Source organism: Vidua macroura, chromosome 13 (assembly GCF_024509145.1).
Source record: "Vidua macroura isolate BioBank_ID:100142 chromosome 13, ASM2450914v1, whole genome shotgun sequence".
Classification (NCBI taxonomy): Eukaryota; Metazoa; Chordata; class Aves; order Passeriformes; family Viduidae; genus Vidua; species Vidua macroura.
In genome coordinates this window covers 10,686,604-10,711,438 of record NC_071583.1, presented here as the reverse complement: position 1 = coordinate 10,711,438, position 24,835 = coordinate 10,686,604, and positions in this window count along the sequence as shown.

Below are 24,835 nucleotides of genomic sequence, written 5' to 3'. Positions count from 1 at the left end.
CAAAACAAAACTGAAAAAAAAAAAACCTGAGTGAAAATAATCCCAAGAGATGGACAACAGGAGAGAGGATAAGAAAAGACATTTATTCAAAGCAAGATTTATGGGGCTAGTTACAGTGAGTAAGAGGATGAGTAATGTAGGAGAAAGAACAAAAAAGGCAAAAAATTTAACTACAAAACCAAAATATGTTGTTGGTGTTTTCAGGGAAAATCTTACCAGAATGGCTTCCTGATGTCTGGCCAGCTTTGGTGAAATCTTGCTTTGCTCTTTATTTTGTTATTTGAGATTGGGAAGATATTTGAGTGTAAGCCAAAACGTTTTGGCTATTGTTTTCTTTTTAAATTGAATCTTTTTTATGTTTCAGTGAACAATAGCAACAGGAACACCTTGTTTTCCTTATTTTTCCTTTCTTTTAATATTAGTAATGTACAACAAAGAGAAGGGAGATGAGATAGGATTGCTATTCTTAGTGCCTAATGCAGATACTTGTGAATACTGGAATAAAGATATGTGGGCTCATATTGTCTTTCCCTCATTTACACATTTCTCTTGATAGAAATTATAAATTCATCTTTGCCTCTGCCTGGATTCCTCTAGCTTTCATTTAATTTTTAATGTGTTGAGGTTTTTTTGTGTTACTTCATGTTTCAGACCAAGCATCTCTCTGTTTCTATTGACTCTGACATTACCTTCTTTTGTGGGTCAGGATCATCACTGGGGCACTGCTCAACGGGTCTTTCAGGCTGTTCCTCCTGTGGTCACTCCTTCTCTTCCAGACACTGGGTGTGAACTCGTGATGTTGTGGTTCACAGCCTCACTGCATGAATAGCAAAAATCTGAAGCAATCAGCCTTGTCCACGAGAGGATTTAGCACATGATGATTTGTAGACTCTCAGTATGTCCTGCTGGTCCATTCAAATGAGTCAGCAGCCCCACAAGCTTCTGCTGCAAGTGGTCATGTTGCAAGGTCAGGGGATGTGTCATGACAGACTAGGACAAAATCCAAGCAAAAATTGATTAAACCATTGTCTGAGGCACTAAGTGGGCTTTGGATTAGGTCCAGAAGAAGACTATGATGTGGGGGTATTCCTCTGGGACAAGAAGGGGTGGCTTCCTTCTCCCCACTACATCATGCAAATTCATGGTGCATTGTGAATTTACTTTTATTTGCATCTCTTTGGGTAAAGTGGAGAGCTGACTTTCAGGAAAATGAAAGTTTTGCTAACCACAAGTGTTCAGAGACCATTTTCACAGCATGTCAAAAGGGAGATCAGTTCGTCTTTAGGGCAGGCATATTTGTGAAGAGATACTCAGGGCCATTTCAGAAATTAGAGCCTGCTTGGAGAACCTGTTTTTCAATAGAGTAAAGAGGCATAAGAAATCCCCATGGATTTCTCTTACCAGGTACCTCTGAAAACCTGGCAAGAACACTTTGAATGAATATCACCATCTAGCACTGACTGCATGTTGTTTCCCCCAGGATGTGACCGCTACCCTCTGTTGTTACAAAGCCATGGGCAAAACACCGAAGAAAATGTCCTTCAAAGCTCTGTTAATGAGTGGTTTTTGAGATTCACAGTATTTTGCTTTGTGGTTGCTGGGTCTCTGTGCTAAGAGGTTGTCATCATCTGCCCTAGATAGAACATGATTAATAAAGAACTGTTTTAATGTAATTTTTGCCGCTGACCTTAATTGCACAGGTCAGAAATGAAAGCAGCTCACCATATGCCAGACATTAAGGTCTTGAGCAATTCCCCAGCAAACGTTACACTCCCTGGATTGGATTGGAGCACAGCCAGTCTGCCCTCATTGAAACTTATAAATTGCCTTTATCTTGCTGGCAATGTAAAATTAAATTGGTGTAAGGGATATTGCATTGTTGATGAAGATGTACAAGGCAGAGTTAACTCAAATACAGTGAACTTATCACAAGATATGAAAAATATCTTAATTGGTTCAGCACCTTCCTTGCATGGCCTTGAAGAAACCCAGTGTTCCTGAAAACTGCAGTAACATTAAAGAAAATAGTCTTTGTTCATTCTCTTTGTGTGTTTGAATTGTACAGCTTTTCCTATACTGCTCAAGAACAGTGGAGCACAAACAGGATGTATGGTAGTTTAGATGACGCTGTAGCAAGCTATGGTTGTATTTTAAAAGTGTGATATATTTATGGCTTGCAATCCTTCCCTTGCTACAATTCTTCCCCCAGCTCTATTTCTGTCCAGTGTCCATAGAGAACTCGTTTTATCAAGGTTTCTCATCTTTAGCTATAACGACAATTGCATGATGTAAATGTAGGAGGAGCAGGAAATCATTGGCTAGAGATGGAATCTGGTGAACATTAACCCTTCTAGGTCCTCCTAACATTTAACCTCAAAATTTAGAAGTAAATTACAATGAAAATCCTTCTAGTAATTTTCTCTTTTCATGAACCCAATCAAAGAAATTAAAATCTAAGCTAAGACCTTTTGGGTCAGTGTGTCCTGCTTCCCTTGAGCCAGAGTCCTTGTGGTTTGTTATTTGCCTTTGAGAGAAGCCTGGGAAGTTATTGTATTACTCACTTGTTACAATCCCTCTAGAATTATAACCACATTAATGTAATTTTGGCAAAGTGAGGCAGACATTTTCCAGAAAAGGGCAGTGAGCAAGGCAGGGTTTGTACTCTCAGGAGTTTTATATTCCCAAACAGCACAGCTGCATAGAGTCTGCTGAGCTCCAAAGCAGTGGGGCCTGACTGTTCAGCTGGGAGGGCCCATGGAACACACTAGAAAAGCCATTAAAAATCCCAAGGGTCTTTCCCACTCCTGTGATGGATGTGCATGCAGTCATGGAATTGTGTTACACACACAGAGCAGACTGCTTTGCCAGCAATTCCTTGCATGCCTGATCCCCAAACTAGAATGCTGTGTGTCCTGCTGTGGGGCTCTGAGCCCTGGGGTCCTCGTGGAAAAGGGCACAGGCTTCTGGCAGCTACACCTGCAAAGGGAAAAACAGGCTGGATGAGTGAGTGAGAGACTGGACAGTGAGCTCTGAAACTCCCTCAGTCAGCTCTCCTTGACCCTGGGCGCTGTGAGTAACTGGCCAGACCTTCTGGGTGCTTGATGGCAGAATCATTAAGGGATTTGTGCCCTCAGCTGCCACACTCAGACACTGGCCCGCTGTCCTTGACATGAGATCCAGGCTCTCATAAGGTGTAAGGGTGGCTGAATATTTCTCCTGTGACCCTAGAGATGGTTTCAGCACTTGAAGACTGATGCTCCAGTGCCTCCAGCACTGAACCTGGAATGAGGTCAGTGCACTTTGCACACTCCTTCACTCACATTTATATCAGTCAGTATGGACCATATTCAGTTTTGGAGGGTTCCCGCAGGAGACTTTTTGTGAGTTTGGGGCTATCTGAAAATTGGCAGTCCTCAAAGTGCCAACAGCAAGATCTGGTGCAGGGTCAGGGGGAGGAGGGGGTACCCCATGAGCCATCCATCTGGACCCAGGAGGAATCAATACCTTGCAGCCCCTAGGTGTTAGGGTGACAAGCTCTAATAAATGCAGCAGATGGGGATCTGGTAGAGAGTCTTTAGTAGGCTGGCTGAGTGCCTGACAAACCACAGGGAGAAAATCACAGTATTAAAAGAAGCCCCATGCAGAAATGCACTGAAACACTGCCAGCAAAACATCCGACCAGCTCGCCAAAGGGCTTCCTGCACAGCAGAAGTCAACCTGCTGCCTCCTGCATCCCCTTCCTCCTTTTTTCCCAGCCCTGATGCCATGAAAGAGCCTTGGTGAGCATCTCACCAAGTATCCATCTCCCACCCTGCCTCTCCTCATGTTCTCCTAGACCCTGAAGGATGAACAAGCAGCATCCAGGTTGTACATGGGCCACGTCTGGAAGTTTGTAAAAAGATGGAGAGAGAGAGAAATATTTCAGCAGAACATATCTGTTAACTGGCTTCTTCACCTAATTAGCTGTGGAAAAGTCACCAGATGGACACAGATTTTAATGATGGCTTCATTCAGAGTCTTGGAGGAGTGGGTTGGATATAAGAGATAATTATCTTGACTTTTAGATGTAAAAGGATTCTATTTTATTCTGCTTTTTTTCCCCTCTAGTTCATTTTTAATGAAAGAGAGGAACAGTGAAATTCAAAACATCAAATAAAAAAAGGAAGGTTGACAATCCATCGTTTAATCTCTGCTTAGTGCCAGCCTGGAGTGACATTTCTAAGGATTGGTTTGATGGGAAGCTTGTTTGTTCATAAATTGCCACAAAATGGCATTCTGAGTCTAGCCAGGGACTTTCCCCTCCCCCTGTGTGCTGGGAGGAAAGTTAAAGCCATATGATTAAATGCTACAGGGGATGGAAGTATGTTTTCATGACACAGAAAGGAATATGGATAGGAAATGTCACTTTCACAACTATTCTCCTTCCTACCCTTCATGCCCCTTGGATCCTACACTATGGACCATAAGAGACATCAAGAAGAGATCATGAGAACATATCCCCTGGTGTAAAGTGCATCAGAAGGTGACAAAGATCTCAAAGGGGCTACTGGGACCTCCTTTAGCACAGAGAACAGAACCTGTGTCTGCAGGGCAGGAGAGCTGCTACTGCTGGTGAGTGGGTGAGGGAGAGTGGAGAAAAAAGTGGCAAACAGAAGAGCTGGAAGAAACAGGCAGGTGACAGAGGACAACTCCTCCTCGTGGTGCAGGGGACAAAAATTCATTTCTCTAGGGGCCTCCTCCAGCCTGCTTCTATCTGGCTGTGGACAGGAAAAAGTCTATGAGCAACCCAGAGCACCAAGCAGCTGCAGGTGTGAGGAGCAAGTTCTCAGGAGTTAGGATGAAAGAAAAGTGAGGTTTACCAAATCAGCAGCATCCCAGTGAGAATGTGCTTTAAATGAATGCTGTGCTTAGGTCTGGGGTATGCTCTGAGTAACATCCACAGCGTGCCTTTGATCATATTGATCTGGGTGCAGCTGGAGTCTTACAGCTGGTGGCTGGAAGTGGATTTTGATTCAAACCTTATTAGCAGCATGGACACTGAGACCTGAAAAGGGTGGATGCTCATACACGTCTCAGGGACCAGCCTCTTCTGCCCCCTGATCTGATCTCGAGGGGAACCTGTTTTTTTGCCAGCAAGTGCCCCCCATCTCCACCAGTGCTCCCCAAGCACCTGATAGAAAAGGAAGAATACAAACTAGATTCAAAATATAACAAATTGCCACATTTCTTTTGAAACTGCTCTGATGGATGAGGACTTGCAGTATATGGCTATCAAATTTGGCTGCTGTCATTCAAATTGAGCGCAGTCTCCAGGGTCAAGCTTTGCTTTCCTGTATCATAGTGAAGGGCCTGATTGTAGAGCACACTGAGGGAAATGCAGTATATATAAAAGAATAGAGAAACAAAAGACAAAAAAGCCTCCAGTTTCTGAGAGCTTATACAGGCATCTGGATAAGTGGATCCTGTTATCCATGATTGAAATAACTGGGACCTCTGAAGTCCAGAAAATGAGGAAACCACTTGAAAACAGCATTGTTGGAGAGGCTTTAGCATTCACTCTGCCAGGGTAGCCCATGAGACCAGTCTTTCACACAGTGCTCCAGCCCTTTCTGTACAGCTGCTGTGCAAAAGAAAATTTGCAGAAATAGAACTTGATGGGAAAATTCAAAGTAGGTCATTCAGAGCTCTTGCAATGCCTCCCTTTCCAATCACATTTTCAGCAAAGAAGGAAAGGATAAATAGGAAAACATTTATTGTTATTGTTACTATTATTGTTGTTGCCATTATTTTGCCATAATTTTCCCAAATTGTCATCAGTCTTGTGCAGATTATGGCTCTATGAAATATTCAGGTGTAAAGTGTAAACTCTTTTCCCAAGACTTTGCATTAACTTCAATCTTCCCAGCCTGAGAGGAAAGGGTTTGGGACAAAGCCCTGTATCCATAGGAAAAAGTGGCACAACTCCTCAGCACAACACTGCAAATCACAGGAGAAGTCCTGGACCAGCTGTGGCTGTAACTAGAACTATACTGATAAGTAAATGTAGATATGGGTATATCCATATACATTTGCATATAAAGCTGTTGGATGGGTGCTAGAAGGTATTCTTATTGCTTTAGAGTGTACAAGAAAAGTGGGATAAGAATAAAAGCCTATCCTGTAACCAAAATTATGTTAAGGTGTAATTAGGGACAGGAGTAGAATCAGCAAGTCTGGAGCTAAGCAAGACCCTTGGGCTTGTAGAGTTTATCCAGTAAGAAGCACCACGTTGAGCCCCACGAGCTGGCAGCCTCGGAGTACTTCCCACAGAACCCCTGGCCCTTTCACCAGAGAACTCTTTCCTGGTGATTTACTGAGGACCCTGTTTAACATGAGATCAGACATAATTTCCAAACCCACTGAATCGTTTTTGGCTTAGCAATGTGGCTAGATTTTTCATTCTAGTTTTCCTAGGGGCTATATTAAAGTGTGAAGCTGCTTTCTTGTGTTTCAGATAGAAGTAAGTGTGGTATTCATCATTTTGAGCTGCTGGTATTGAACAGCTGCCTTTGCTTTTGGTGCACCCTGGAATTTCAGCTTGTTTCTGTATTTAATTAACTGATTAAAAATAGGTAGAAAAGTCTCTGTGTTGCAAAGTCATTAGATATTTGGAGAGAATCTTAAAGAGAAAAAAAATCCACTACAGAACATATTTGGCTTCAAGCTTCAGAAAATGCTGAGAGATTAGTGTGGGGTCTTTTCTATTAAGCGCTGGGGATTGTCTGGATGAATTCCTTGAACTTTCAATACAGCCAGAGGAACTGGATGTGCTGAGACCTTCCCTAGCAGTGCCCAGGCTCTCACAGGATCTGATCACACATCAGAAATGCCATGGTCAGGCCAGGGTGACCAAACCATCATGAGGTTAAATCTGTATCATTACTGATGTCACTGAGAGCGGGTGATGACCTGAGTACTTTCTTTTAGCTGTGCTGTAATAATGCTCTTTTCTTTCTCCCATTCCCTATTTATTTACACGGAGTGAGGCCATCAGAGTGACAAGTTAAATTAATGAGATGGTTCATCATTTCCTCTTTTTGTAATTTTAATTCAGCAGATTGTTGCCTTGCATCTGGATGTGTATTGGTGTGTCTCACACTCCCCTGACACATCACCTTTCCAGGGCTATAATTTTTCATCTAAGATTATGGACAGGCATTTGGAAAGTGGCCTCAACCAGCGAGGCGAGGCAAATTTGGATCATTTTTATGAACCAAGGGGTAGAATGATGCATAAAATATATGTCAGATTAGAAGCAGCATTTCACTGTAAGAAAGACACCAATTAATGGGTTCTGTGGGTTTGGTTTAATAGAGCAAAAGATTTGCCAGCCTTTGAAAGCTCAATACCAACACCATTTTTTGGGTAAAATCATTTGTCAGTGGCTTAGACCTTCCTGACTTCCCCAGTCCTTTGGAAAGAGCACAGAGACTGTGCTATGGTGCTCCTTGCTAAAAGTGTTTCTCAGTCTTTTTCATGGATGGACCTTGAGTGAACAATAAGATACATTATATATAGGGAATATGAAGAAACAAAATCAACACAGATAAGAATCTCTCTCTGCAGCTGTGACTGGCTCTCGCCAGCATCAGTGGTGTGATAAATGCCAGGTTATTTGTCTGGCTTTGTCAAGTGCCTCCTCCTCTTTATTCAGAAATCTTTTCTTCCAGGTTACCTGTCCTTGTTCTTCATAGTTTAAGATGAGACACAGCCATTAATCTTAGTGCAGAGCTACCACAGGATCACAGAATGGTTTGGGTGGGAAGGGGCCTTAAAGACCATTTAGTTCCTTCCCCCTGTCATGGGCAGGGACACCTTCAACTAGACCAGTTTACTCCAAGCCCCCTCCAACCTGGCCTTGAACACTTTCATCTCATATGAGAAACTGAACCGATGGTCCAGAACTACTGGGTTTTATTGTGGGAACCCTATAAAATCTGATAGGATTTGTGTTAGAAACCATCATATCTACAGGTAGTTTCTTCAACTTGCCATGACTTTGACTTGTCAATAGGCAAAGAGGTTATGCCCAGGTGGCATAGGATTTATTCAAATTTATACAAAGAATCTTTTTTCCTTGCATGTATTCAGTGCTGAGAATGACTTACAGTGAGTCCATGAATATGTCTTTAAAATCACCAAGACAATGAGCTTAAAAAATTATCATGTATTCTTTAATCCTCATAAACAAAGGGATTTGCCATGCAAGATTATTTTAAGAGCATTCTTAAATTACTCCTTATTCCTTAACCACATTGTGTTTGTGAAAAGGCATGACTATGTGGTTTCTCAAATAATATTATTCCAACATAAGAATGCAAAGAATTTTTTTTTTAAAGCAAACAAGCAAATGGAATGTAAATAAGAGAGAAATGCAAAATATTTGGACTTCTGAAGTTCCTCCAGGGTTGTTTTATGTATTTTAGAATGGTTTGCGTTTCTCTTGCAAAATTTCCTTTACATACAAAGAAAAGACAGAGTTTTCAAGCATCTGAGGCTACATAAGAGTTTGAGCAAAGAAAATCATGGTCATGAATGAAAACACTGTGTTTTGCTGTGACATATGACTTGAGAAGAACCTTTCTTGCATCTTTCCTTCAAGTGAGAGCTCTCATTACCATATCACTTCCCCACCAGCTATCACAGAAAAGATCAAATGCTAATTCAGACCAAGGAAAAGGTTATTCAAGTAAATTTCTGATGTCACTAAAAGTACAAATTTACAACACTTGATCAAGAGATAATGCACGATGTTTGCTTAGCCAATAAACTTTGTTTACACCAGATTCTAAAAATCTTACCCAGGCTGTCTTCACTAGCAAGATGCTTAGGTGCAAGGAGAGAAGAGCTTAAGGTGTCTCTGAATCTGCTCTTTTACCCAGGAGAGGCCTTTGGAGATGATGAATCTTATTGAATTTCATACCTATATTTGTGTAAGCCCCACTGATGGATAGGAGAATGATGTCTCCTCTCAAGAGGACTTGAGAGCTGTATATCACGTTCAACATTGTGTTCCTCAAAGAACTATAGAAAATCAGAGTTATAATCTAATGAAGATGTCTCCTGAAGGGGTAAATTACCATGCAGAATGTGTTCTTTTATTGTAAAGCTGTAATCTTATTTTACTGTTCTACTAATGATGTACAGTGAGCAGTGACTGGGGGAGCCCCAAGAAATATAATGACTGTTGTTTGTTATAGCAATATTTAATACATTTCATTAATACAGAGATTTTTTCACTGAGGACAGTGGAAATTCTGTTGTAAGGCAGGATAAGATATCTATGCTATGCTAAATATACACCAGTGATGTCTTCTTGCTTTTTCAAAATCAGCCTTGATCCCAATGGTTGGTTGATCTCCTCAGTAATCAAAGAGACTCTGAAATGTTCTCTCAAAGGTTTGCTCTTGAGTGGACCAAAACATAGCTTACTAAAGCAGAAAGGGAAGTCTGACTTTTTGAGGAGCTGGTGGCAAGAAGCCTTTCAGTGAGGCTGATGGGGCAGTGGGCAGGTTTGATGCTGAAAGGTAAGAATAAGGATAAGGATGCCTCTGAGAGCTGCCTGGTGGCCGGGCACCACCATGTGGTCCTTCCATTTGACTTCACCTCCTGATGAGTGGATTGCTCTCAGGGAAGCTCACTCTGTGCAGCACTCTGCAGGAACAAGGACACTCGTGCATGGTTGCTGCACTGTTCTTTGTGCTTTCTCCCAAAGCCCTGCTCAGACTGAAATTCCCAAGGCCAATCCTATTTGCTGGTCACTCAAGGAGAGAAGTGAAATAAGGAATGGAAAAGCAGCAAGGGATGGGGCCAGCTTGGCCAGGCCATCAACCCCACAGGTCAGCTCTTTCTCCCAGCATTTCCAGCTCTGCTCCAGCAGTTCTGGCATAGAGGAGGTCTCGCTGTAACAGATTTCCCGTGGCTGTGGCACTGTCACTGTCCAGACTTTCCAGCCCTCTCCATCTGCCCACCTGTTCTTTCCCTTCCCCATGGGCAGCAGAGTTTGGATTAAGAATTCCTGGGCTGGGAGGGTATTCTGCTTGTGGGGAGAGGATTCTGGATGGGTTGAGAGCAGCCTATTCATTCCCTTTGAAGGAATGGCAGGACTGTTGGAAAAGTGGTGGCATTGGTGGTTGTGCCCACAACGATACAGTGGAAGGAAGAAATAGCACTGGCACCTAGCAAGAAGTGGTGATGCTGGAGTGAACAGCAAGTGCTCTTAATAATGACAGCCACCTGTTTCATTAGCCATAGCTTCAAACAGAAAGGATGTGGGCTGCAAATCACCATGCAAAGCAGGCTGGCAAGGACCAGACAGGGGCAGGGAGTTGCCAAAGGCTCTGATAGCAGCTGAAGCAACAGATGTGTTGCACCAAAGAGTGCCAGGAAGGGAACAAATGGCCATGGCTGCACTTTCCCTTGAGCAAAGCAGAACAGTGACACTGCCATTTGGCAATATTTTGGCCAGGTCTTTGGGAAGCTGACCTTGGTTTGCAAGGCTGTTACTTTTAGTGTTCTCCGGTTGGCACTTGCTGTATTAGCCACCTAAAGACATGTCAGCATGAGACCCAGACATAAAAATTTATCCCAGCCTAATTCATGGAAGGGACAGGAACTTCTGGTGCACTAGCATGCTACTTGCATAAATTGCATCTCATTGCTTTTTATAGCTTACATATACACTATAAATTTTGTAAGAAGAGAGAGAAAGGGAGCTAAATAAGATTGAATACATGCAGAAAGAGAAGTTCCTTTTCCTTCTAGTTTCCAGAAAAGCAGTTGCTTCCCTTTGTCTGGAGGTGTGAGCTGTAAGGATGAGCAGTGGATGAATTTCAAAAAATTCAAAGCCTTGGCTTGACTCAGACATGGCACCCTCAGCCGAATTGGCCAAGAACGCAGGCAGAAGCCAGGCTGGCTCAATATTGAACGCCCCTGGAGCTCAGCTCTTAGTGAATGTGAACCGAGTGTTGAAGGAATGTAGGATGAGACTTGACTGAACCTCTGCCAAGATCCATCAAAGGCAGAGATTTGAAGAAGGATAGCCCTTTGAGATTAAGAAGAGCTAGGCTATGTTTCTGGCTCTGCCTCATACTCCTGAGGTGACCCTGGGCAAGGCGTTTAATCATGCAAAAAGGAATACCAGCTGTATCCTCACTTTGCAGGGCTGCAGGGGTGTTGAAAGGACAGATTAATTAAAGTTTAGGAGAGACTGGAACAGAACAATGACAAGTCCTACATAAATATCTTGTTGCTAGAGCTAATGGGAAATGCAAGCTGCAACCCCATGTGAATTTCTGACATTGCAACATTTGGTTATGAGCAGGCTGATGTGAAATAGACAATTTAGGCAAAATAATAAGGTCACTAATTTCTATTAGGAAGTATTAGCATGTCTCATTTTGGCTTATTCCGGGTACTTTCTGGCTTTTGAACTCCTTTTCCCAGCACAATCTATCATACCAGGTCTCTCAGGATGCCTTGTGGCACTGTAGTCAGAGGAGAAATTCTGTCTCATCCTGACAGAGGTAATTTGGCTCCATATCTCTGTAATAATATGCAAATCTCCCTAACACCATCTTTTTCAAATCACTACAGAAGTTCAGGCAAGAATCTGCTGCTTGTGAGATCAATCTAAAATTCAGATTTGATTCAGCAGATCATAATATTTGAGTTGATGTCCACCACCCTATCTCCTACAGGTTTTTCACTCTGAGTTTCCCATCTCATAAAAATCAATGTATATTTAAGGATGGATTTTTTTTTGAAACCATATGTTGCTGCTACAAGAACACATTGATTTCTTTTTGCTTGTTGGCTATATGTGGTATATAGTGACTACTCCCATTTTCCAGTTCAGGCTAAAGCCCTTTGTGCTCTTTATGAGTATATTAGAGCAGAAAATCATAGAATTCCTTATGAACTTAAGCTGATTTATAATACAAATAAAGGTGAAATAAGAGGAGGTTTCTGCTTTTCACCATAAAGCAGGCAAAAACTGTTAATTCAGCCAAATATTACACTGTTTCTGTAAATAAATCCAAATCCCTCAATATAAAATGAAATGGATAGGTTGTTAATCCATTAGAAATAAAATAATTGTCTTTTTTTTTTTTTTTATCCCTGACAGAAGTCTGAGGTTAGATAGATGCATGTGAATAGTATTGTAGGAACTATTTTGCTCATCTGTATGCAAATAGGTTGGGTAAAGTGTGGTTAAAAAAATGTGCAAAGAAAAATAAAAGAGATTTGTAGGAAGATCAGGAAAGCAATGTTTCACATGGGAAAAAGAAGGGTTTTGTTCTACCTTTGACAGTGACTTACAAATTACTCTTTACTTTGCCATGATAAAATTACTCAATTTCCTATCCCCCCCAAAAATTCACATCATTTTTTGAAGGTAATTTACTATCCCATAAAATAAACCAAAACCAACCCCTAATAAAACAACACTGTTAGAAATTTCTTGGGAAAAAAAATGATTTTTTGTTTGGACTGTCATCAAAATGCATAATTTCAGGGAAAATGTAACATCAGAAATCAAAGAACTGGAAGTTTTGAGTAAAAGGAACTTTAGGAAATTTTTCATACAGTGTCACTGAGTCCCTGTGAGCTGCCCATTTCCTCATCTGAGGAACTCAGGTGCATTTCCTGTAACAAAGCAGCAGGTTTTGGAGCTGCTGTGTTTATTAGGTTAACCTCTGCTGCATATTCTGGCAGAAAAGGTGCTCTTTGTGGGAGAAGTGTGCTACCCTTGAGAAGGGTTGGGCAGAGCTGGTAAAATCCCCAGAGCAAAAGCAAATCTGTTTTTATGACATTTCATGATGTTTGATGATTTAATCTTGCCCACCTAGGGATCAGTACCTGTGTGTGTATTAAAGGCAAGTTCTCAAGATCCTCTTTCCCTTGACTCCTCTCTAGGAACCACCAGGAGCACGCCACACACATGAAGGTGTATTTCAGCACCCCTGCGTGGGTGCAGACTCCTGTGTTTTTGGGAAAGGATTTCCTGTGTGGCTGCTGGGGACAGGAGCACAGAACCACACCCAGCTGATCCCTGCCAGACATGCTCTCACTTCAGTGAGGCTTTTAGACCAAAAGGGGCAAACAAGTATCTTTTTGCTGGAGGTGACGGTGGAATTTTCACCCTGCAAAAGTTTTAGGGATTACAATCTCTTCCTGCATGTACCATTTCTTTCCCCACTAAAACTCTTAAACCAGATTTCTCCTGTGAGGTCACTGGCTCCTACATTAGACTCCTTCTGAATCATAATCTCCAAATCCTATTCTGGCTCCAGACAGCATCTCATTTTTTGGCTGAGGATTGAAGGAAGCCTCCTTCTCCGCATATGCAGGGACACAGGGATCCTTTCCTGGTTCCTGCTAAACTGCACTGCTCCCAAGGCAAGAGACAACAGCATTTTTCACAGGCTCCAAGTGATAAGGTGAGTCAATAGAAATCACAGTGGATTTTTGTTTTCTGAACCAAAAAAGCCAGAACCCAACAAACAGACCCTGGCTACAAACTCCCAGAGTAGTGGGAATAATATTTGGTGGCTCCCCACTCCCACCTTCATCTGCACATACGGCAATCCTGCCACAAAGGCACAGCACCTTCCACCAGCCTGGAAGACAGCAGTGAGGAGAGAGCCTGTCCTTCCACTGTGCCTGTGCCAGAAGTGATTTTGGTGCTGCTGCTGATTATCACATCTGTGCCTCCACAGCTGATGCTCGTCTCCTCCACTTCCACCCAGCTTCCCCCCTTCCCAGCTCGAACTCATCAGGAGAGGGTAGGGAAGGTGCTTGAAAATTCTCTTTGAAATCTTGCCTGTGAGGCATGGATTTATCAAAGCAAAGAAGTTGTGTGTGTGTGAGCACCTGCCCTGCCATCACATCAAAGGGAAGAACAAGAAGGAGTTTCAAAGGGGTGCCCTTGTTCCCCCTTCCCCATTTCTAGGCACACACACGTGTGCACACACAGGCACACACGTATTTCCCTGCCTTCAGAAACCATGGAGCTTCTGCTGGGGCTGTTCCTTAAACTAAGTGCTGATGGGGAGATTCACAATCCCTCACCACAGACACAGCATTTAGGGATTAACCACCTAAAGCACTGCATCCATTCCTGCCCTCAACCCACAGACAGATGCAGCTGAGCCAGTGGCTCAAAAATGGCTCCTTAAAAGGTCAGGATTACCCAGAAAAGCACATCAGCTCCTTTGCCAAAAGACAAGAGGGTGTTGTCTTTAGTACAGGTGACAGCTGATAAAACAGCCTTTCCCATGTGTTCAATAAAAGCAGCTGGCTCAGAGGCCCTCTCAACACCTTTATCCTGGCTGTCAGTTATGAAGCCTCCTGATACCAATAAGACACAAGTCAGGACAAAAATTGCCCTGTTTTCTGAGGAGTGAAGTGGTGGCATAGGCAGTGAAGTGACTTGCAGCCACAATGATGGAACAAACACATGGCAGAGTGAGGAGCAGAGCTCCAGCCTGAGTTTCAGAGAGACAGAGATGTCTGGCCTAATTTATGGGCTCCAAGTCTCTCCACAGTTGGGATGAGGTGAACTCTGGGCTCAGCTCCTCTACAGGGTGATTTGGTCCTGTTGTTTCATGGGTGATGACTGGCATATCTAGAGAGAGCAAAGATGAAAAGCAGCAGCCAGCATGGCTACAGCTGTCACTGCCAGAAAACAGTGGCCAGGACCTTCTTTGGCTTTGTGCTGTGGCCTCTTGCTGCTGCTTGCTCTTTTCTATGACCTTTACAAAGTTTTACACTTGGCTCATTAACTGGACATGGTAAAATGGGTCTGGCACTGGTTTAATGTAGAAAATAATGTTGTGTGTCAATCTGCACACAGAGATCTGGAGGAGAGTCTCGGGGAGCAATTTCATAGCAATGAACACGTTTTCTGCAATGGTGCAATGGTGAGATGATGCAATGGTTTCATTCTCTCCAGGGTTCATCATTGCATCTTACTCAGTTTCCACCATGCCCATTATCTTAAAAAGACACATGTATGTGCGAATGCCCCTCTTCTCCTCAACCCTCATTTTTCTTCCCAGCCATGGTCATCATCCCTTGAACTTCAAGCACTTCTCAGACCTCAGTTTTCTAACTAAGATTATTTATTGATAGCCTCTTTCTTTTCTTTTTTTTTTCCTTTTTTCCCTTTTGGCTCCATAGCTCATCAATTAACTGGAGAAGGTATTGATCAGTAATTGTGTCAGGTTTCCCAAAGGTTTCTGGGAAATGCAGCTGCTGCTTCAGATGATTGCATATGCTCTGTCTTTGATTCACAGAGCACAGCCAGGGAGTATTCTCACTCAATGTGACTTAAACGAGCATTGAGCTCACAATTTACCCTTAGGATGGTATTATTTGCAGCTCTTGCTAGATGGGCGTTTGACATTAAAAAGAAAACAGAAGAAGCCAGAACCAAACAATTAATTCCCACTGAGCCGAATGGAAACTTTAAACTGGGGGTCTATGGCAGCCTGATATACATTAACTTCCAGCACTAAGCTACCTGGCTGGAAGGATATTTGTGCCTGGCGAACTAAACTTATAGTAGTAACATGATTTGTACCACAGTCCAATTTTACCCTTCTCTTTCTAAAGGATCAGTAAATTAAGTTGATGTTGGTGGCACTCTGTGCTGTAAAACTGCTGCTGTAATCCCTACTGGGTCTCCCACTGCTAGCACAGATCCTAAATTTGGAAATTATTTGCTTAAAGAGATCAGCTATTGATTAATAAGGGATTTTTTTCTGAGACTTCATCTGCTTCTCTACATGAAGGATAATTCTGCCCTGGCAAGTCTGTAATTCCCAAGCTTGGGATTGTGTTGGCATTTTCAATGTGTCCATGTGCAGGTGCTCAGCTCTTTTCCATGCCAAAGCCCAACTGATTTCAGTTGAGGGGGAAACAACACAACATTGCCTTTGATTCTGGGATGATTCATGCGGCCTTACAGACCATAATATGCCTCTGGCCTCAAAACTCAGTATCTGTCACAGTGGCAAATGTCAGAGGGTGTTCAAAAGCAGTTAAAGGTGGGGGGGTAGCAAAGTGACCTGTCCACAAATAGCGTGGGAAAGAGCTGCTTTATACATCTGAGTATGGCAGATTTTCCAGCAGTGGCTTCTCTGCAGTGTGTGGTGATCTGCCACAAGGAGATCAAGGAGTCCAGCTGGGTGTTGTGCTGAGCCCCTCAGCAGTGCTCCAGAGAGAGCTGGGCCCCCCAGACCACCACAGCAGGCCTGGGACATTGTAGAGTCATGATGGCTCACTGATAAATTAATCCATTCCTCCAGACAGTCTCTAGTTCCTGCTGTCTCTGTCTAGAAGGTGACAAGATGTTGCAGAAGGGGGCTGAGGAGAAGAGGCAATTTTTTGAGTGCCAGTATTTTGGCAGGTAGAAGAGGAATTGCTCCGTGTGTTCCTATGCAGTCTTCTTTCTGCCAATAGGAGAGCTTTTGGAAATGTCTCCTCACTCATGTTCCTCACTAAACATCCCCTGCATATCCTCAAAGCTGACAACAAATTAGTGTGAGGGAATTCATTCTTACTGGCAGCATGTGACTTTGTCACATAGTCCTGTGTCTAAGACCAAGCTTCTTGCTTTTCAAGAAGCCACTCAACAAGAGGGATTGTTCAAGCCACTCAGACTTGGGTCTTGAGCCACTGACATAAAACTTCAGGGAGCATCTGATTGAAATAAGCTGTTGACAACCCCTTGAGGGATGCTGCCACCCTAAGGGGTAAGACCTTAGAGGAAAGGCAAAGGACTTCAGGATGGTCTGGACGGTTTTGAGGGTCTCAGCTTCACTGAAAGCAGAAAGACTGATATTTTGCTCATGCTATCCCAAACCAGCTCTCCATTCGCCTGTATTTCTGGTATTGCTTCCTAGGGCTGTTCAATGGAAAGTGAATAATTTCCTGGGTCCAGGCCTGTTTTTATACTTCAGTGGGAGGGATAAAAAGCTTGTCAGACAAGGCTTGTTTTCACAACACCCCCTGCAAGTGCATGTCCAGCCCATGCAGACACACAAAAACACAAAGGCTTTCTCATTATTTCCAGCTTTGTACTATCCAATTCCACCATTTTTTTTTCCTCTGTTTGCACCTTGACCAGTATTCAGTGCAGCATCCCTGCATGTGTTGTTCTTCCCACATTAACTGATGTACACGTTTCCCACACGGATTATGCATGCACCAGATCTTCACAATTCCCTTGTGGCGCCTGGCACAAGTTCAGATGAGTTGAATTGGAAAGAGATGGCTTTTTCCCCTCTTATCACTACATGTAGATCTTCATTGAGTTGGTGACTTTCCAGCATATCACACCCACTGTTTGTGTTTTGTTTTGTTAATCTATTAGCTCTGCAGATAATAAATCAATCTTAGAATCAGCATTTTGATGATGCCTTTCTGCCTCACAGAGAATCTTTTTTTTTTTATTGAGATGAGTGGTAATTCTTTCCATGAAGAGTCAGCATGTGAATTTTCTAGCCATGAGCAGAGAATCTTCTGAAATTCCACACACTGAGCATCTTCACCAGGCTGTCAGCTCCTGCTTCTGACTGCTTCTCTTGTGCTACGGACTTTCACAGTGCTCTGGGAAAGCTTCACAGCCTAAAGATGCCAACTGCTTCCTTGTGAACTGCTCAAAATGCTTTGAGCCCACCCTGTAGGATGAGTGGTGGTTGTGGGAGATGAACCAACAAAGAGGGCTTGAGTCAAGGGTGCCAATGGAATGAGGAATGTCCTGATGAGGTGGGTTTGATTTAGGCTGTTCCAGCCATGAAGGTTAATCCCTGGTTTTCAGCCATTATTTCCCGAAGTTCAGAGCTGCTGTCAGCAAGTTGAAAGGTGATTTGAACAAAGGAATGAGTTCCAGCAAGAAAGAGTCAAACTCAGCCCACATGAAAATTTAGTCCCTAATTATAAAACAAAAAGAGAATCACATTAAGAAGCTAAGTTGAAATAGCAGCTTTATTTCTTCTGAGCATTCTCGTATATATGCTGTAATTCAGTCCTTCCCCATTAATCACAGGAATTGAGAATGTTTTCTTAAAGTAATTGTGAATGAAAGAGATGTGATGAAATCACTGCCAATGGTCAGGCTGGGAATTCATCAACATGTCTACTGATTCTCTTAAAAAGTTATCATTGTCTGTTGAATTGTGGAGCCTAATGGAAGCAAAATTAATCAACAAAGTTAGGTTTATTTTTCCAGAGTTATAGACTTGATCACATTTCCAACTCCCTGCTAAACAAAGCTATGGGACTACCTTTTGTTCAATTTGAAGCATTTAATGACTTCATAAAAAAGAAAAAGCCCAGACTGTTGAAATTTATATCCATAAGAAGTTGTCATCTTTACCTTATTTTCAATTTTCCCGTGAAGTTATTAAAACATTATGTGATCGTAATATATTTATGGGGAGGGGGAAATGAGGTGTAACTCTGACTGAGGCACAGTGATTTGCTATGAATTGTAGAGCATCAAGGGCTACAAACTTGTACAGAGAAAGATGTGTGTGTGTCTGTACAATGAGTGGAGTTTTGAGTACATATATTCCATACTTGTTGCACGGAGTTTCTGTTCTTCCAACCTACATAAATATTAATGAGACTCAGAGGTATCAAACTCTGCTCAACAAGTTGAACTTAGACTCCCTCCTGCCTTTGAATTTCTTTGCCTTTTTCTTTTGTATACTGCATGACAGAGGATAGGAGTTTTGGAGCAAACTTGATGGTAGTGTTTTGCAGCTAACAAGCACAGAGCCTATTATTATTCCCCATGCCTTTATTCACAAGGGAGAAAAAAGAAAGCTATTAATGAACATAAGTAGCTTTCTAGGTTTCTGTTCTGCTCTGTCTTCTGTTCCTGCACCTTCCCTCTGGTATCTGAACTTCTGGCCTGTTTTGACAGCTGGGTGCAGAGCCAAACTTACCTTTGTGAGTAGGATGCTGAGCACGTTGGCTGTAACAGCTCTGGACAAGGATTTTCTTTCTGCTGGATATCTGCCAGTGTTTTGTGAAGGATTAGGACTCCTGTGGCTGACTAGAGCTCCTAGTACAGCACCAAAGACAGACTTACAATTTGGAGAGACCACTGCTCTCAGTCTCTAAGTTTCATCTCCATGGGAAGAAGTCCCTGTAATATCCAAGCTGAACACAGCAGGCAGGTCTAAGAGATGTCTGAATTAAAATGAAAATATACCCCTGATTTTCTGACCAAAAATGCACTCCTTTTTTCCCTCCAGTGTGCCACTGTTCTGAACATAATCATCATTTGGGAGGAAAGCTGGACTTGATATAAATAACCCATTGTCTTGAGCAGTGCTACTCCAGCCTCCAGCGGTTGAGAAATGGTCCAAGCAAACTGATGGATGTCAGTGTGAGTGATAGGAGGCGTATGTTTCTGTATGCTAAAAGCAGCACAACACATTGCAAGGGATGGGGAACTGGAGCGGTTCCGACAGAGCCACATATGGCTTCACATACATAATGTGCAAATTCATCAGTCAAAAATATCGAAACACTTCATAAGGGTAAAGCACTGCTCCTACAAGGGCTGCAATCCCACAGACTTAGGGGGAGCAGAGTAGAATCAGTGCCAAGTGCTTGCAAATCTTCCCACAGGAGTGTTTTCCTGGGTGGTCACATATAAGCAACTTTCCTCTTTTGAGACCAGGATCCTTATCTGGCTTTCACCATGTCCAGCTGAGAGATTTCAGCCACCTTCCTCTGTCACTTGCATCTCCTCAGTTGTCTGGACTGGGGGAAGCTGTCCATGCCCAAGGAGACCTGCCATAGCAAAGGAGGTTGCAAGACGAGCGGCTCACCCTCTGTTTGTTGGAAGATGAAGAAGAGGGTCTTCATCCTCATACTGATAAGGGTTGGTGGACTACAGCATCCTGCTGGTCAGGAGAGAAGTCTTTTGGCAGGGTACACCAGAGGTGATGTCAGAGATTGCTGAAAACAAGCACAGGGACTATAGACAGAGTTAGGCCTCTGTCCTCAGGTCAGGAATGAAGAGCCGTGGCAGAGCTATGTGGGGAATCCAGCAAGGTATCTGCCCTCAGGATTCCTGTCTCCAATCTGCACTAATATTTGGCTCTTTCAGGACTGCTTCACCCACTTCTGTAAAAAAAATGCAAAGACAAGAAATGCTGGAATTTTCCCCTTCAAGGTATATCCCAGCACCAGTTAAGTTTCATGTTTTCATATCCAAACTGCTCTCCAGCAGCAAGAAATGAGTGTCTGGTCCCATAAAAAAACCATTTACTTGTCTTTCTGGGACCAGCACATTCCCCCTGCTTGTTAAGGTTTATTTCCATGGCTAATTTTGGGCTGACAAGATGCATGAGGCTCCAGAGTGTAGCTTACTGTGTAGACTGTGCTGAACTGACAGGACAGATACACAGGGCCATTTGCTGGCACATGGATGAAAAAAGAAAAAAAAAAAAAAATTAACTACATTAGAACTAAATAAGATAACCCAGAGAGTCCTTCTTACAGCCAGCTCTGCTCCAGCTGGCACTAACTGCATAATACCAGAGCAGAAAGCCAGGCCTAGCATGGCTGCTGGGAGAGGGGTTTAATTATTTTCATTCTCCATTTTCATTTCAGCCTTCCTAGTAATTTGTGTTGCCTTTGTTACCAGAACAAGGGAGACAAAAGATACTTGCCTTGTAGATTCCTTTAAGAAGCAGTTCTTTGTGCTGGTGAGAGCAGCCTGCCTGACAAGCTGCTGAGAGTGAAACCACAAATCCACACAGGTTCAGCCTGGAGCACACTCCCAGGGAGACTCCCCACAGCCACAAATCTCCAAGGGCAAGAAAGGGGTGCAGCTTCTGGACCAGTCTATTTGACAGGGTTTCCAACAGGAAGATCAATGCCAGCCTGGCCTCAGGCATGTAGTATTTGTTGTTACAGACTGTTCCCTGGCAGGACCTGAGCTGGACCACTGAGCTGTTTCCCCTTGCTCACCAAAAATGCTTTTGATAGAGTTAGCTCATGGTGACAGCCACAGTGGCTGATCTAGAGGCAGGAGTTGAGGAGGGAGTAACTTTGTCCTGCTACTGAGCCTTAGTGCTTGATAAAACTATGTCTTTGTGTTGAAAAAGAAAGAAAATCACTGGCATTAATGGAAGAGTGGATTGTTTGAGACAGTTCCAGACATCCAGGAGACCATAGTGTTTTCCTGCTGGAGTTAAACTGATGGGTGATGTTCCAGACTACACACACGGGAATGCTTTTTATTTTCATTTCCAGCTCAGAAAGCTTGCACCCACCATTTTCTCATTGGGAAATCACACTATTTTCTGTACCTGCTTATCATAAAATAAAGAGCCTGATTGCCCAGCATAGCTTTCATTCCAAACTGCTCATAAATTTAGGAGTGGCAATGGCAAAACTCTGTGGTATGTCAGTGTCAACACCCAGAAATCTGTGCATCCTTTCTGTTTGTCCTCTGAGCTGGCCATAAACACACAGGCTTTTTTTTCAGACAACCATATTAACAAAGAATTCTTCCTTCAAAGATACTGGAGTACAACAGTCACCATTCCTTTCTCAGAGATACAGCTAGGTCTGGAGGGGAAGGAAAATAGATAGGTCTTTGTCATTAGCTGTCCAAACTGGGGCAGAGGAAGCTGAGCATTGGAGTAAGTGGTCATGTAAGAATACATGTGCATGTAGGTGCATTTACCTGAATTAAAAAAAAAAAAAGAAAAAAAAAAAGGCAGCATCTCCCTCAGAACTGTACAGAGAGGGATCTCTTTTATTAGAAAATATGAGGGGTTTAATGCAGTGATTACAGCATTAGTCTGGTGCTGGAGACAAAATATGGCTGTATGCATTAAAAGTATTGAAAATGGCTGGCTACTGCACAGATACACACAGCTGATGTAGTCAATGCATTCATTATTCTGGAAACACAGGCAGATCTTGTGCTTTGCTGTAATTTGCTGATGCTCTGTTTTTCATTCCATTTGAACCTGTTTCTCTTCATGTTAAATATTTTTTAAGCAGAGTTGGCTCTGGTGTTTCTAATGCCCTTAGCAGAATTTGGAGGTCACTGTAGCAGAGCAACTGGTGAAGATAGCAGAATTCCAGCAGCAATTGAACTGCTTCCATGAACTGCTCTTCATTGTGTCCTCTGGACATCTGTTGTGCTTCCTTAATGGGGACCATTGGCTTTGCTCTTCAGGAACCAAGTAAAATATTCTCAAGTTCAAAAACACTCCAAAGTGCTGATTAATTCAGCTATAAATACAGATAGAAACACAAGCAACAAAATAGTTTGTAAAGTGTTTCAGCCCTTAACATGAGTGTGTACCATCACCATTGAAGAGGAAACTTCACTGATCATTGACTGAAATTCCTTTTGCACTACTTAAACAGCGTGAGCCATGTCACATGAGATGAGCCAGGACCTTTGTGTTTCTTAATATAATGGAAACAGGGCAGGAACACAGCAAGGGGATTTTGCTCAGTGTCTTTTGTACATACCTGGAGCTAGGAAGGAGGTTGTTTCTGGGCAAAGGACAATAAGAAAAGTGCTTTCCAAAAGTTTCCAGCAGTTCTTTGAGAGTGAGTTGGTCTTTCACAGGAATTATCTGCTTGAAAATGCTAGATGGTTTTTCCTACACTGTGCTGCAGACTCCTGCACGTTATGTTGTCATACTTGGCAGGAGGGCGAGGGGTAAAGAAGTGTTAAGTTATAATGTAAATTGAGTTTATTGCTGTCTGGCAGAATATTTTGGCAGCCTTTTGTGACAAAGCCTCTGCCACAAACACTTTTTAGCTCTTGGAACCAGGTCAAACCATTAATCTGGGTGTCTGCAGGGACATGTACAATGCTACAGCAGCTCCTACTGTCAGAAGATGGATGCATCCCTGGCTTCCCACCGCACACACTCACCTCTGACAATGCTAGCCGACAGGTTTTCCTAGCAAGAAAGATTACTGGGGCCGGAGGAAATGACTGATTCAAAAGGGTCTGCATTAAACAGCTGTTCAAACCATAATGTTTCCAGTTTCTCAGTGGCTCAGGACAGGTACTGCATCTTTCTTGAGGCCATCAAAACTCACAGATCATTACTAATCTGATAATCTGATACTCTAATAAGCACAGATCATTACTAATCTGCCAATCTGCCAGCTTCAAAGCAAGGCAGGGAATCTATCCCAGTCTGGCCCTCAGTATTCCACATTCCATATTCTTGTTACCAGAAGTCAGGTTTTTCATCACAGACCCTCACAGAACCCCTAATGAGCCCTAATAATGTGATACCTGCAGGGCACAACGAGAAGTTGGCCAGTGGGTCTAGCAAGAAGAAGGATTCATCTCACATGTCCTTCTAGAAGGATCTTCCAGTTCACTGTGTCCCTGTAGTAGGATGTGAAAATACCCACTGGGTTGTACCAAGTGTTTCTGTCAGGATCCATTCTCCATCATTTCAGGTGAGGAAGGTAGGGAGAGAATGATTGTAATCAACTGCACTTCTTTACTTTCTCTGGCCCCATGATAGCACCAGTTAAAATTAATGGGGCCACTGTGCATGTACAGGCCTAGCAGAGGATTTCTTTGACAGAGTGGTTGATGGAAGGGTTAACTACAGGCCTAAAATGGCTTTACTACTCAAATATTTTCTTGGAAAGCTTTGAAATGGTATGCCATTGTAGTTTGTTTTTTGGTTGTTTTTTAATTAACATTGATCATTGGCCATACCAATTAATGGAATTATGTGGTCCAAAATAAAACATCCTACCAGATCTGTATCATATGCTAGTCCTCCCAGGAAAACAATTTGGCCACAGCAGAGTGAAGCAGTGGATTAACCAAAGAAATCATTTCTGTTAAAAGGAATTATCATTTGGGGTCTTTTTTTTAGAAGAAATTATACATTGCCTGCACATAGAGTCATAACCCATTTCCTTTTCAATAGGAACTAATGAAATTATTAATGTTTAATTACTAGGCTGTCATATTAACTATCCATTATTTTTATTTAAAAATAAAATTTAAAAATATGAAATGAATTCCTAAATTAAAATTTAGGAAATGATCTCAATATTGACATTTTCTCTTGGGATACAGGTAGGATTTGAAGTTTCAGTAACTTTGGAAGGTGAGGGTTCAGCCATGCATTCATATCTAATTTTTCCAGTTAATTTCAGTGACCAGAGAAGTTTACAGGAGCTGTTATTTTCCCAGTTCTGGAAAACAGAAACATGACCTGAGCATAACCTCCCACTGATCTATAAGCTATATTAATATGACTGTGGGTGGTAGGGATTTGTATACTTGAATCCAACACTTTATTTTTTTCCTCTTAAGTGTTAATCCTTTACTTGGAGCCCACAAATAAAAGACTTGGCTTTTCAGGACCAGATCATGTGTTTTCCAGGCTGGTGGGCACCTCACAGACCCACTGGTGGGAATTTGTTACCATCAAAACTGAAATGAGAGCTTAATTCTGGATTTGCCTGAGGGCCAAACCTTTTTCACAGTTACAATGCACATCTAAATACCAGCACTTTGATCTTCCCTGCTTCATGGACTCCACTCTTTTATCCTTAAAAGAGAATCAGCCAGATATGTATTGGAGATTACACCTCACCTCTTTGTGCCTCGGCTTGCAGGAACATCAAACCCCACCTTTCCCAGTCTGTTCCCTCTCGCTGGGTGGTGGGGTGGGAGGGTGTTCTGGCAGGGTGTGCCCTCCCAGCCATGTGAGACAGTGCCCTTCAGACAAACTCAGAAACACAAAAAAAGGGG